Genomic DNA, 15,719 nt, shown 5'->3' with positions numbered 1-15,719 from the left:
GTAATAGGAGGAGGTGTAAATATTTCCTCCTCTATTGACACCAAGAGGCACACCCGAGGAATATTGAACACCAACATTACAAAACTGGTCATATTGTTCCACTTTTTGAATAAATTTGGACATCTCCAAAACATGTATCAAATCCCCGACATCACCACTACAATTGGGGTCATAAGGGGAAATCCCTCCTGTCCTAGCTGAACAATTGAGCTGGAGTTCTGAAAGATCTATGCAAAAGAAATGACTGAGTTTCTGTGAAGAGGACAGAGAGATGAGAGGTATGGAGGTCACAATCACCTCCCACCACTCTCTCTTATTTTCTCTGTTTCCCATTTCTTTCTATAAGTCTTCGGTAAGAGTCAAAAGACTGGAATAAATATATGAGAGATCATGCCTTTCCCACTGGTGCCATCTACAGCCCTTTAACAAGTGTGAGAGTGATGTGAAATCTGTATCTGATGGAAGTAGCAATCGATGGATGGGATCTAATGTGTCTACTAAGTCGCAGCTGGTAAGATGTTGAAGTTGGGCAGCTATAAAATAAAGTCTAACATTTGGTATTGCTAGGCCTCCTTGGTCTTCACCATACTGTAGAGTAGTGAGTTTGATTTTAGCTGATGGCTTCTTCTAAAGGAGTTCTCCAAACTGGGAGTCTATACTGGAGAACCACTTACGAGGTGTCCACATGGGAGAATTGTGGAGTATATAGTTGAAACTCGAAAAATGAGAATATGGTGCAAAAGTTCATTTATTTCAGTGCAGCAACTTAAAAGGTGAAACTAATATATGAGATAGACTCATTACATGCAAAGCAAGATAGTTCAAGCTTCATTGTGATGATTATGGCTTACAGCTCATGAAAACCCCAAATCCACAATCTCAGAAAATGAGAATATTCCATGCAATCAATAAAACAAGGATTGTACATAGAACAATATCGGACCTCTGAAAAGTAGAAGCATGCATACTCAGTACTTGGTTTGGGCCCCTTTTGCAGCAATTACTGCCTCAATGCGGTGTGGCATGGAAGCTATCAGCCTATGGCACTGCTGAGGTGTTATGGAAGACCAGGATGCTTCAATAGCGGCCTTCAGCTCTTCTGCATTGTTCGATCTCATGTCTCTCATCTTTCTCTTGGCAATGCCCCATAGATTATCTATGGGGTTCAGGTTAGGCGAGTTTGCTGGCCAGCCAAGCACAGTAATCCCACGGTCATTGAACAAGGTTTTGGTGCTTTTGGCAGTGTGGGCGGTGCCAAGTCCTGCTGGAAAATGAAGTCATTATCCCCATAAAGCTCGTCTGCAGAAGGAAGCATGAAGTGCTCCAAAATCTCCTGGTAGACGGCTGTGTTGACCCTGGACTTAATGAAGCACAGTGGACCAACACCAGCAGATGACATGGCTCCCCAAATCAACACAGACTGTGGAAACTTCACACTGGACTTCAAGCATCTTGCAGTGTGTGCCTCTCCATTCTTCCTCCATACTCGGGGTCCTTGTGCCTCTCCATTCTTCCTCCATACTCGGGGTCCTTGGGCCTCTCCATTCTTCCTCCATACTCGGGGTCCTTGGGCCTCTCCATTCTTCTTCCATACTCGGGGTCCTTGGGCCTCTCCATTCTTCCTCCATACTCGGGGTCCTTGGGCCTCTCCATTCTTCCTCCATACTCGGGGTCCTTGGGCCTCTCCATTCTTCCTCCATACTCGGGGTCCTTGGGCCTCTCCATTCTTCCTCCATACTCGGGGTCCTTGCGCCTCTCCATTCTTCCTCTATACTCGGGGTCCTTGCGCCTCGCCATTCTTCCTCTATACTCGGGGTCCTTGGGCCTCGCCATTCTTCCTCCATACTCGGGGTCCTTGGGCCTCTCCATTATTCTTCCATACTCGGGGTCCTTGGGCCTCTCCATTCTTCCTCCATACTCGGCGTCCTTGGGCCTCTCCATTCTTCCTCCATACTCGGGGTCCTTGTGCCTCTCCATTCTTCCTCCATACTCGGGGTCCTTGTGCCTTTCCTTTCTTCGTCCATACTCGTGGGTCCTTGGGCCTCTCCATTCTTCCTCCATACTCGGGGTCCTTGGTTTCCAAATGACATGCAAAAGTTGTCTCATCAGAAAAGAGGATTTGGACCACTGAGCAACAGACCAGGTCTGTTTTTCTTTAGCCCAGGTAAGACGCTTCTGACGTTGTTTGTTGTTCAGGAGTGGCTTGACAAGAGGAATACGACATTTGAAGTTCATGTCCAGGATCCGTCTGTGTGTGGTGGCTCTTGATGCACTAACTCCAGCCTCAGTCCACTCCTTGTGAAAGTCCCCAACACTTTTGAATGGCCTTTTCCTGACAATCCTCTCCAGGCTGTGGTCATCCCTGCTGCTTGTGCACCTTTTTCTTCCACACTTTTCCCTTCTATATAACTTTTTATTAATGTGCTTTGATACAGCACTTTGGGAACATCCAACTTCTTCTGCAATTACCTTTTTGAGGCTTTCCCTCCTTATGGAGGGTGTCAGTGATGGTGTCAGGTCAGCAGTCTTTCATATGATTGTGATTCCTACTGAACCAGACTGAGAGACCATTTAAAGGCTCAGGAACCCTTTGCAGGTGTTATGGCTTAATTAGCTGATTAGAGTGGGACACTTTGAGCCGAGAATATTCCACCTTTTCACAATATTCTCATTTTCTGAGATTGTGGATTTGGGGTTTTCATGAGCTGTAAGCCATAATCATCATAATGATGACAAATCACGGCTTGAACTATCTTGCTTTGCATGTAATGAGTCTATCTCATATATTCGTTTCACCTTTTCAGTTGCTGCACTGAAATAAATGAACTTTTGCACCATATTCTCATTTTTCGAGTTTCACCTGTATAGAGGAATTGTGGGGTCCATATCTTCTCTTGTTCATAGATTTTATTGGAAAGAGATAATAGTTTTACAAGGAGCTGATAACAATGTGATTGCAGGACTCACCAACAGTAAGTCAGAAGGGGTACAACCCTTAGAGGTAACGTACAGGTTGTAATTTGTACACTACAAATAATATCTTCATACATTAAAGTGGAGTTCCAGTGAAAATAAAAAAAAAAATAAAAGTCAGCAGCTACAAAAACTGTAGCTGCTGACTTTTAAAAGACGGGCACTTACCTGTCCCTCGATCTCGTGGTGTCCTCCCCGCAGCCCGTTTCACCGGCCACCCTGTGTTTCCAGTGCCGGCATCTTCAGTGTGGGCACACAGCTGTGACAGCTTGCGGCTTCACATCCGGGTGCCCACTGAGCATGTGCGAGTATCTCTGTGCTTTGTGAATGGTCCTGTAGTCTTCTAGGACCTTTCATGTGTCCCAGAAGACTACAGGGAGGGAGGGGGGAGGACAACTTCCGCTTCTGATCATGTAGGTGATTGCAGCAGACGTGGGAGCAGGTACCTGTCATTTTCGGTTACCCCCCAAAAGGTGCCAGTGGGGTCCTTAACCACTTGCCTACCAGGCACTTATACCCCCTTCCTTACCAGGCCAATTTTCAGCTTTCAGTGTTGCCACACTTTAAATGACAATTGTGTGGTCATGCAACATTGTACTCATTTTTATCTTTTTTTTTAGACACAAATAGAGCTTTCTTTTGGTGGTATTTACTCCCCGCTGGGTGTTTTATTTTTTTTGTGCTATTAACAGAAAAAAAGCAAAAAAGTTTGTTTCTATTATAAAATTTTGCAAACAGGTAATTTTTCTCCTTCACTGATGGGCGTTGATGAGGCTGCACTGATAGGCAGCACTGATAGGCAGCACTAATGAGGACGGCACTGATAGGTGACACTGACTGGCAGCACTGCTGGGCACTGACTGGCGGCACTGCTGGGCACTTGTGGACGGAACTGGTGGGTGGCGCTGCTGGGCACCGATCCTCAGGGCACTGACCAGTGCCCTGATGTTCCCTCCTCTGACAACTGCAGGCAGTACTTTCTGACAGCGTGAGGAAAGTGCAGTCAAGAACCGGCAATTGCATTTTCCGATGACCAGCGTGTCATAGGACACAGCAATCACGGAGATCACGGGGGGCATGCAGGAGAGCGCGTTTTGGGAGGACATCATATGACGGCCTCCCAGAACTGGCCGGCTGCAGTGCAGTCGTCATTTGGCTACCTGCGGTCGGCAACTAGTTAAAGCAGCACTTCCCCTTTTGGGTGGAGCTCTGCTTTAACTTCAGCAAGAGATAACAGTGCTATAGTATCAAGGGAGGAGTGAATGTAGGGACTGAAACATGTTATATACTCTATAATATCATTTCTGGTACTCTCACAGTGGGAGTATAGATTTAGTACTTCAACCTGTATGCAGATATCAGTGGCAGACAAGTGGGTGACCTGTCCGCCTCACTGAAAATTCAAACCGATAGTGTAGGTTCCCCCAATTGGGAAACCCCATAAGGGATAAAGAGCTAATGAGAGGAAAGGTGAAAAGGAAGAGAGCAATGGAGAGATAAGAGCAAGAGTAGTGAAGAAAGGGGTACAGATAAGGGGGGAGGAGAGGAGGTCCCCAGGGGGGGAGGGTGTGTGCCTGTATAGAGTAGCAACTGAGTAGTGGGTTACCTAATGGACTCAGGACTACAAAGAGAGTAAGGTTTCATCAGAGTTTGAGGGTAGGAAATGGTCAACCCATGGTTGCCATAGTTGTTCATTTTTATGCACTCTGTCTAATAGGACGGCTTCTACTTTGACATGTATCGTGGCTCGAGTGACACTATTCTTAGTTTCAGTGGTATTGAGGTGGGGGGATTTCCAAGCCTTTACTATGGTTTGCTAAGCCGTGGTGGTGACCTACAGGAGTAGTTTGAATTGCCAGTGTGTCACTTCTTGGACCTTATGCAAGTAAAGGAATGGACACTGGTCAACCGACCCCAGTCCAGTGTTGAGGAACTGCCTCAGCTGCCATTCTAGCCACGCCCTCTGATGCATTTCTCCACACCCACTTGGGCTTGGTCACACTGCATCCATTCCGTTACTTGTATTGGCTGACACTGGAATTGCTCTGACTCATGCTCCCCTCTTCTCACTTGCCGGTGGGGTGATCCCTTTCCTTCCATCCATAGCTTGGAGACACGCCATAAGGTATACTTCTTGGGGCTTGTTATTAAATGAGGCAGTGGCCGGATGGATATATATACTGTAACTTCTTCATAAAGAACTGTAGGCATATGGAATATTTTGCACCAATACGTTTGAACAACTGGGCATGTCCACCAAATGTGAAGGCTGGTAATTGCTTCAGAGCAGCCATGAAAACAAGTCAGGGATTAGGATGGAATGAATGTAGCAATCCGGACAGGGACCAGGTACCTGAGGGGAGAGGTCTTTACTATAGGCAGCACTGGTCACACATATATATATTAGGGCATCAACTCTTGTCGGCTTCAGCTCTGAGGAAAGGGACACGTCCCCGCAATGCATCAGCAGGCTGACCGCACCACCAGTCGGACGCTGCCATCTGTTTGGGCCATCACTGTGGCTTTTTAGGCTTTTCCATGTACATATTTTGGATGTTTTTTGTCTTTTAAATTTTTTTTTTAAATAAAGCTTGAATAATGTGCTAGGTGTTTGCAGCACCTGTGTGATTTTTTTCTTTTTTGCCAGGACATGAGAGTTTTGTGGTTAGTCTCCATGGTGGTGGAGCTGATAGCTGTGTATATAAGGTGGAAATCAAACCTCTGACATGGGGGTTACATTTACATATGTGTTCAAACCTAGTCATGTCTGGGAGGGAGGGGGTTGGTGTGTAAGTGGGAGGAACAAAAGTGATTGATCTGAAGATATCTAAAACTTTCAGGTCTAGATATTTTGTGGGAGTCACATAGGGTTTGGAAGGGTATAAAGGAGTCTGGTGTTGAACTAGACTAGCTCTAGGACAAGCATGAAAAGAAGATGGAGGCATCCTTGCCAGATAAAAGCCTGGATGGAGGAGGTATGCCATGAGTGGGTTATGGGGTGACTGTAAGGTGTATCAGAACTTTAGACTGTCCCAGATATATGGGTAATGTTGAGTAATTGGGTTTTGGAGTAAGCGATGGTCTCTGGAGTGTAGCCATAGTAAATTGGCAACTGATAAGGGGTCACAATCTACTGACTCTATAGCTACCCATTTGGGGGGGGGTCACTTTTTCTGCATGATATTTAGGGAGTTGAGCAAGATGTGCAGCTTGGAAATATTTTGCAAAGTTCAGAAGCCCCAGACCACTCTAAGTTTCGGTAAGGTACGGATGGACCTGGGCAGATGCAGTTTAATAGTGCCCCATACATAAGTGGTGGGGTGACACAAATATGCAGAGGAAACAAAAAGGTATAGATATAGGTAGGACCCAATAAAGGTATAATATTTTGGACAGAATTGTCATTTTTTACAATCATGATACAACCCATCCATGAGAGGGGTAGTTTGGACCAGGATGTCATAAGATTAGTAAGGTGTGTTAACATAGGAGGGTAGTTAGCAGAATATAGAATATTGAGGTCTGCCATCAGCTTGGGTCCTAAATCAGGAATATATTGACTGGACCAAGAGAAGGGTGGAGGACGTTGTAGTTGTGACACAGTTAAGGAGGGTAGAGAGATATTAAGAGCTGTAGACTTTTTGGGATTCACAACCAGGTCCAAAATAACTGCAAATTGGTCCAGGCATTGGAGAAGGTTGGGTGCTGAGATCAAAGGAGAAGACATGAAGAGGAGATTGTCATCAGAGAAAAAGCAAAACTTATGATGATGACCGCCAAGTTCTAATCCTTTAATATTTGTGTTAGTTCTTATCAGCTGTGCTAAAGGTTCATTCGCTAGAAAAGGAGGGGGGGGGGGGCAAGGGGCAGCCTTGCCTCATTCCCCTTTGTATTGAAAAAAAGTTTGACTTGTAACCCACATATCTCAAGTAAGCCCTTGGGGAGGTGTAAAGGGGTGATATCCATTGGAGTCAAAGGCTTTTTATGTCTAAGGAAAGGAAACAGCCGGGTATGTTAAGAAGGGAGATAGCCAAGATTAAGCCATGTAGGGAGTCTGAGCAGAAAGAATAACCTTTGAGTAAGGCATTAAATGCATTAACCAATAAAGGTGGAAGGAGGTTAGTAAATATTTTGGAATATAGGGCTTTAAGCTGTCTGGGCCAGGCCGCTTATTAGACTTTAGGGACTTGATGGAGTTCAGGACCTCAAGTTCTGTAATAGGTGTTTCCAGGGAAGAACATTGAGAAGCGGAGAGTGTTGGTAGAGATAGGCTTGAGAAAAGTTCAGTGGCCTGCGATTCATCATAGGAGCCGGTCTCAGAGTATAATTCTGCTAGATGTTTGTGGAAGACCTGTAATATTTTATTAGGATGGCTGGTGTGTGAAGTTTTTGTAATCTTTAAATGGACAAGTCTGTGTGTGTGGTCTGAGGTTCGCAGTGCCAGGGCTAGAAAAGTGTCAGGTTTGTTTGCGTTCATATAATGTTCATGCCTGGATTGGCGTAGAACTTTTTCATCTGATTCTGTCAAGAAAACATCTATTTCTAGCCTGGACTTGTCCAGGACAATCTATGAGAAGGTGAGGGGTCTGATTGGAAGGCTTTGTTGGCCTGATGAAATGAGGTTTCTAAGCGGTGATGGATTGTTTGCTGTCCTTTCTTGAGATGTGAGGCTTGGCTGATACAGGCTCCTCTAATTACAGACTTATGGGCTTCCCAAAAGGTCAGGAGAGAGATGTCATCGGTTGTGTTATGTGTCAGGTATTCTTTGATGGCTAGTTCAATGTCCAGTCTGTGGGATGGGTGGGCCATTTAGACTCCATGTAGTGCTAGTTTGTTGGGGAACTAAGGAGGAGAGGGTGAAGAGGACAGCTTTGTGACCAGTCCAGGGGTAAGGTATGATGGTTCAGGATAGGAAGGCTGGGGACATATCTATTGTGACAAACAGTCCCTTTGTGATCACATTTTGCCCTTTCTGTTCTGGTTTTATCCCTTTGGTAATTGGTCTTCCCATTCTCCCCTTGGTAAAGCTGTATATGTTTAGCAGATGTTATGTAGACAGGCATTCTACACTGTTTGTTTAGGGGAATGTGAACTTGTAGTCTTTCCCTTCTATAGAATTCATACTGTATTGTTGGGTGGTAGGGTTTTGTTGTGGGTGGGGAAACCCCGGTGCCAGGCTGTCTGGTGGGGGAGGAGGGGGGGGGGTGAAGCTGTATATACTGAGCTGTGTTTAATAAAGATTCATTCATTTCACCCTACACAAAGTTTTGACTCGTAGTTTGGGATAGCAGGGAAGGATTGGTTTTGAGCTCTAATACCCGCCTTGACAGAGCGCTGGAAGACTTGCCAGAAAAGGGGACCATTGGCTGAGACGCATTGCTCTGCATGAGGAAGCCCAGGCGGAATGGTTCTGCCACACCTATAGTTAGAAATATATGGTCAATGTGGGAGAAAGTTTTATGTGGATATGAGTAGTATGTATAGTGTCTTCTAGCTGGGTTAGCTTCTTGCCATGTGTCTATGAGAGAGCGTTGTTGGGGTTGTTGCTGGAAGGAGGATGTGGATGGATAAGAGGTTATGGGGGATTTGTCTAAAAAGGGATAAACTAGCCGATTGGAATTGCCACATAGTAAACGTGTACCTAATTTATGGGAATCTATTACTTGTAGCAAATGGGAGTTAGGACTGCAATTGGGGCATAGTATGAAGCTATAGTGACCTCTGAGTCAAGGAGGTGACCCCCTAGAAAATATAACGGCCCTCTGGGTCCCAGTTCCCTGCCTTGGGTGTAAAGGGAGTAGAGCAGTGGAAAGCTTTGAGTACACCTGTGTGTTTAGTTGCGGCAGAAGCCATATAAACCTGTGGGTAGGAAGAGCTGAGATATTTCGGCATATGGCTGGCAGTGAAATGAGTCTCCTGCAGGCACACCACATGTGCTTTGGCATGGGCAAAGGATTTGAAGGCCTTAATTTTTTTATTTCCCGAACATTCAGGGTAAGTATATTTATTGGAGCCATGATAAAGGACAGATGCAAAGCTGATTGTAGGTGTCGCATCATGGCAACATTATCACCCCTGGGACAGGAATAAGAGAAAGAAAGGAGAGAAGTGGGGGAAGCAAGGTTAGTAAAGAGAGAGAAATGTCTGACAAAACAGGTCAGGAGGCCAAAAGGTCATGATGTGAAAACAGGTAGGTTGTCCATCTGTCTATGTCACTGGGATATAAATGGATGAAAATAAACAGTCCTGGGCAGGCCCAACTCGGGGCTACCAAGGAAAATGTGGGGGAGCAGTGAACATCTTCAGAACCTACAGAGGCCAAAAAACAAGATATTAAATATCTGTTTTATAGGAGTCAGGCCAAGGATAGACTATTGGGAATAAGATGTCAGCCTGCAGATATAAGCAGTTGGTAAGTGTATGCATTGTTCAAAGAGGCTATGCTTGGCTGGGTATCATGGGCATTAAACAGCATTAGACCACAGCTGGATGAAAGGGTGATCCGTTTGTTATTTTGTTGTCCAGCTATTGGTAGAAGGTTTAGCTAACAGCATTGAGCTGTTAGTTGCAAAAATTGTAGAATTATACTAAATATATATATTTTTTTGTTTAAAACATTTTTATTTTTTAAGAAATAGACTTCAAAATGGTATTACAGCTTCAAATAGAATATACAAGAGAAACAAGGAACAACTGCAGTATTCATTTCAAAGGTGAAATTATGTAGAATAAAGGGAAAGAGAAAAAAAAGAGAAAAGAAATGAAGTACATGAGCAATATAGGTAGAGAGGGAGGCAGAGTTATAAAACGACCAACAAAGTAACTCAATCAATCAAAGCATAAATGGTCCTTATTGATCTAGTAAATGCCTGTGAGTTCTCCAAAGTTCCCATTTTCTGTCAAATAAATGCATCTTATCCAATAGAATATAATGAATTCTCTCCATGAGCATCACCGCATCAACTCTGCAGAACTGTGGTCAATGGTACTGTGAGGGATTTCCAATGTAGGGCAATAGCCCATAGGGTGGATATACAAATGCTATGGATTAGCCTCATAACCTCAGTCTGAACTCCCGAGATAGGGGCTCCCAGTAGGCAGGACTGCATAGACAGATGCACCGGAGCACCTGCCACTGCAGAGGCAACTTCAGAAATTTTGTGCCACACCAATGAGAGGCTTGGGCAGGCCCACAATATATGCACTAGAGTACCAGCAAGGCCACAGCCCCGGAAACAAAGGTGGGACGTCCCTGGATACATGGCGTGTAGTCTAGATGGGGTATGATACCATCTGGTTATTACTTTGAGGGCCGTCTCACGGACAGAAAGATCTAGAGCTCTTACACACATTATCCACCATGGAATCCCAATCCTCATCAGAAAAAGTGACATCACTATCAGCCTCCCATTTCTGTCTATAAAGAGGGGGTGAGGGAAAGAAAGTAACCAAAAATTGGCGATACAAATATGAAATAAGACCCCTGCCCCTAGGAGAGTCACGGCTAATACGTTCAAAAAATGAAATCGGAGATGAAGGTGTAAGACCAAAATGTGAATTAAAAAAATGTCTAATCTGTCGATAATAATAATATTCACGAAGCGGAATATCAAAAAGTATGCGTAGCATCTCAAAAGTGATACAAGATCCTCCTCTCTGAAAGTCAGATGACCTAATAAAGGACCTATCATACCACCAACGGAATACCTGTGAAGATGAGAATGCTGTAATAAAATTTGGGTCACCAAAAAATGATGAACCTGGTGAGACAGAGGAGACAAGATTCAATTTAAGTTTATAACGGGACCAAAACATCAATGATTGGGCAACAATGGAGTTATAGAGCAATAACGAGGGAGGGGAATTTTGGACCATAATACACATGGTAAATAGAACAGATGTATAGACTGAGATTCAAATCTGATCCATGGGACCTGGGAAGTAATAGTCACCCATTGTGATAGCTGTGCGAAACGGGCTGACAGGTAGTAAAGCCAGAAATTGGGGAGACCTAGGCCTCCCGCCCATTGTGACCAGTAGAGGACCGATGAAGTAAAACGAGGGCGTTTGTTACGCCAAATAAAATTATTAATAATCCATTGAAAGCGATCTAAGAACGTTTTTGAGACAGGGATTGGGAGTGATCTAAATAAAGTAATTTAGGAAAGACATTCATTGTTACTGCCGTGACTCTGCCAAGAATGAGATAGGGGATCCATGCCAGATCTTCAATAGAGGTGAGAGGCGTGACACACATGGTGGCCAATTAGCAGCAAATAATTTTGAGTATCTGGGGGTGAGGTTTATACCTAGATATGAAATCTGATCTGTGGTCCAACGAAATGGAAAAGAATTGCGGAGAGATGCACCCAGGGAATCAGGAACATTAATAGGCAGAACTACTGATTTAGTAAAATTTACAGTAAGACCTGATACTGTTACAAAGTCATTCAATAATGAGCAGAAGTCAGGCAATGACACCAACAGTTTAGTAAGGAAAAGCATAACATCATCTGCATACATACAAATTGTGAAATGTGAACCAATAATGGGGAACCAGAAATGTCTGAGTGTGATTATTGCAATTGCCAAGGGTTCCAAAACAAGCACCAATAATAAGGGTGAAAGAGGACAACCCTGACGGGTACCTCCGCCTAGTGTACAAAATACAGAATTGCAGCCTGGAAGTCTTATTCTTGTTTTGGGGGGAGTCATACAAAGCATGTACACCAGACAGAAATTCATCACTAAAGCCCATCTTCTGCAGTAATGAAAACAAGTATGGCCAGAGGACACCATCAAAGGCCTTGTTAATGTCCCGACTCAGCAACAAAACTTCTTTAGAATGCAAATTGGTGTCCTGAATAACATTTAATGTGAGAGGAATATTGTCCGTGATAAGTCTGCCTGGGATAAATCCGATTGGTCCGGTGAGACCAAAGAGGAGATAATGAGGCCAACCTATCTGCCAGAATGCGGCTAAATATTTTCAGATCATTGTTCATCACTGAGATTGGTCTATAGTTTTGAGGTAAATGATGGTCTTTCAGGGGTTTAGGTAATAGAGACAGGTTAGCCAAGAGTATCTCCTCAGGAAACCTACCGCCCTGCAAAACATCATTGAATAATGACTAGAGATGAGCGAATCGAAGTAGCCGAAGTGGAATTCGAGTCGAATATCGGAAAAATTTTGATTCGCGCCGAATCCGAAAAATAGCCTACTTCGGACGCGCAAATCGAAATTTTTCCGAAAATGGCGGCGGACATGTGCGGCAACGGAGCGGGGATGTCTGGGAAGGCGCGCAGACAAGGCGCGCTGACCCATAATGCATTCCTCAACGACATGTGATCGCATCAGCCAATCAGCAGCCAGCCAGCACTGTGTAATGGTCGAGCTATAAATAGCGGCCATTTTGGAATTCTTCATTTGCCTGCAGTCATTGAACAGAGGCAGACCGCTCTGTATTACGGACAGAGTTAGGGCCACAGAAACGATACTTGGGGACAGAGAAACGTTACTTAGGGACAGAGAATTGTTAATGAGGGCCACAGAATCGTTACTTAGGGACAAAGAAACGCTAGTTAGGGCCACAGAATTGTTACTCAGGGACAGACAGAATTGTTACTGAGTGCCAGAGAATTGTTAATTAGGTCCACAGAAACTTTAGTTAGGGCCACAGAATTGTTACTCAGGGACAGACACAGAATTGTTACTGAGGGCCACAGAACTGTTACTTAGGGCCACAGAAACTTTAGTTAGGGCCACAGAATTGTTACTCAGGGACAGACACAGAATTGTTACTGAGGGCCACAGAACTGTTACTTAGGGCCACAGAATTGTTACTCGCACAGACACAGAATTGTTACTCAGGGACACAGAATTGTTACTGAGGGCCACAGAACTGTTACTTAGGGCCACAGAATTGTTACTGAGGGCCACAGAACTGTTACTTAGGGCCACAGAATTGTTACTCGCACAGACACAGAATTGTTACTCAGGGACACAGAATTGTTACTGAGCGCCACAGAACTGTTACTTAGGGCCACAGAATTGTTACTCGCACAGACACAGAATTGTTACACAGGGACACAGAATTGTTACTGAGGGCCACAGAACCGTTACTTAGGGCCACAGAATTGTTACTCAGGGACACAGAATTGTTACTGAGGGCCACAGAACTGTTACTTAGGGCCACAGAATTGTTACTCGCACAGACACAGAATTGTTACTCAGGGACACAGAACTGTTACTGAGGGCCACAGAACTGTTACTTAGGGCCACAGAATTGTTACTCGCACAGACACAGAATTGTTACTCAGGGACACAGAATTGTTACTGAGGGCCACAGAACCGTTACTTAGGGCCACATAAACGTTAATCAGGGACACAGAAATGTTACTGAGGGCCACAGAACCGTTACTTGGGGCCACAGAAACGTTAATCAGGGACACAGAATTGTTACTGAGGGCCACAGAACCGTTACTTGGGGCCACAGAAACGTTAATCAGGGACACAGAATTGTTACTGAGGGCCACAGAACCGTTACTTAGGGCCACAGAATTGTTACTCAGGGACACAGAATTGTTACTGAGGGCCACAGAACTGTTACTTAGGGCCACAGAATTGTTACTCGCACAGACACAGAATTGTTACTCAGGGACACAGAACTGTTACTGAGGGCCACAGAACTGTTACTTAGGGCCACAGAATTGTTACACGCACAGACACAGAATTGTTACTCAGGGACACAGAACTGTTACTGAGGGCCACTGAACTGTTACTTAGGGCCACAGAATTGTTACTTAGGGCCACATAAACGTTAATCAGGGACACAGAATTGTTACTGAGGGCCACAGAACCGTTACTTGGGGCCACAGAAACGTTAATCAGGGACACAGAATTGTTACTGAGGGCCACAGAACCGTTACTTAGGGCCACAGAATTGTTACTCAGGGACACAGAATTGTTACTGAGGGCCACAGAACTGTTACTTAGGGCCACAGAATTGTTACTCGCACAGACACAGAATTGTTACTCAGGGACACAGAATTGTTACTGAGGGCCACAGAACCATTACTTAGGGCCACATAAACGTTAATCAGGGACACAGAATTGTTACTGAGGGCCACAGAACCGTTACTTGGGGCCACAGAAACGTTAATCAGGGACACAGAATTGTTACTGAGGGCCACAGAACCGTTACTTGGGGCCACAGAAACGTTAATCAGGGACACAGAATTGTTACTGAGGGCCACAGAACCGTTACTTAGGGCCACAGAATTGTTACTCAGGGACAGACACAGAATTGTTTCTTGAGGGACACAGAATTGTTACTGAGGGCCACAGAACCGTTACTTAGGGCCACATAAACGTTAATCAGGGACACAGAATTGTTACTGAGGGCCACAGAACCGTTACTTAGGGCCACATAAACGTTAATCAGGGACACAGAATTGTTACTGAGGGCCACAGAACCGTTACTTAGGGCCACAGAATTGTTACTCAGGGACACAGAATTGTTACTGAGGGCCACAGAACTGTTACTTAGGGCCACAGAATTGTTACTCGGACAGACACAGAATTGTTACTCAGGGACACATAATCGTTGAATTAAAGAGTATGTCAGACAACATGCAGAGGAGTGGCAGAGGAGGCAATGTTTTAGGAGCAAGCAGACGTGGCAGCAGAGGAAGGGGTCGAGGCAGCACTATTCTCAGCCAGAGGCCAGTGCTCCCGGTGTCATCCAGCGGTCGTGTCTCCACCGACAACCCTGCCGTCATCGATTGGTTGGCTCAGTCGTCTTCCTCTTCCCAGGTCACCTCTGACACCTACAGCCAACGGTCGGTGGGTACGTCAGACACAACCGTTAGTTGGCATGGCCCGGGAGCAAGCCCACTGAAATCACATGTCCTCTACCTGCCCCTGTCCTTTGCTGTTCCCTCACCAAGCGAAGTATCGCATGCTGTTGGCTCAGCCCCACTGTACAGTGAGGAAGAGCTAACAGAGGGCGGTCAGGAACGGGGGGAGACATCCGCCTTTTCAGCAGCCAGGCGAAGAAGTACTGGCGAGGAGAGTGGCTCGGTAGCCGGTCTAGAGACAGGTCTGTCTCCTGACCCAGACGCAGCCGAGGGGGCTAGTAGTGAGGCGGAGACCGTACTTGATGATGAGGAGGTTGATCGCACTTGGCTGCCTCGTCGTCATCAGGTAATTTCTTCCGCATCATCAGGAGAAGAGGGTGCCAGCTTGGCAGCGAGCGAAACAGTCGGTGGGTTGCCCAGGAGGCAGCAGGGTCGCATCAGTGTCAGTGGAGCCAAACGTCCACGGAGTAGAGCACCAGCTCCACTGCAGCCTACCACCACGGCCAGTAGTGGTGCCGGTGCGCACGGAGGAAGTAGCAGTCAGCCAGTGAGGAGTAGCGGCGGCAAAGTTTCCTACTCGGTGGTGTGGCAATTTTTCGTCAAGCCGCCCGAGGAAGTAAACGTAGCCGTATGTCGACTATGTGGCCAGAAATGCAAGCGTGGCCAGGGGGCCCATGTTGGGACTACAGCGTTGCGTCAGCATATGCAGCGTCACCATTCGGAGGCCTGGGAAAACCGTGATAAAGATACGGCGGTTCTGCCTGCCCCAGCCCCCGCTCCATCACCCGCTCCGTTACTTGCTCCGTCACCCGACGTCGTCAATCACCCTCTATCAGCCAGTCAAGGCTCCAACACCTCTGCTGAGGGGAGTTGTCGCTCGTTGGCAT

The 15,719-nt window shown here is 45.7% G+C and overlaps 1 protein-coding gene across 1 annotated transcript in view; it reads right to left on the bottom strand.

Annotated features, from left to right (window-relative positions):
- The window catches only part of LOC149470476 (uncharacterized), a 491,741-nt gene that overhangs the window by 458,984 nt on the left and 17,038 nt on the right, over window positions 1-15,719 (bottom strand). The gene's annotated exons all lie outside the window — the stretch shown is intronic.

This window comes from Staurois parvus, unplaced genomic scaffold (assembly GCF_062004578.1).
Source record: "Staurois parvus isolate SC_StPar_1 unplaced genomic scaffold, SC_StPar_1.0 ptg000042l, whole genome shotgun sequence".
NCBI classification, from domain to species: Eukaryota; Metazoa; Chordata; class Amphibia; order Anura; family Ranidae; genus Staurois; species Staurois parvus.
The sequence above is the reverse complement of the archived record's forward strand: the minus strand, read 5'-3'. Positions and strand labels throughout refer to the sequence as shown.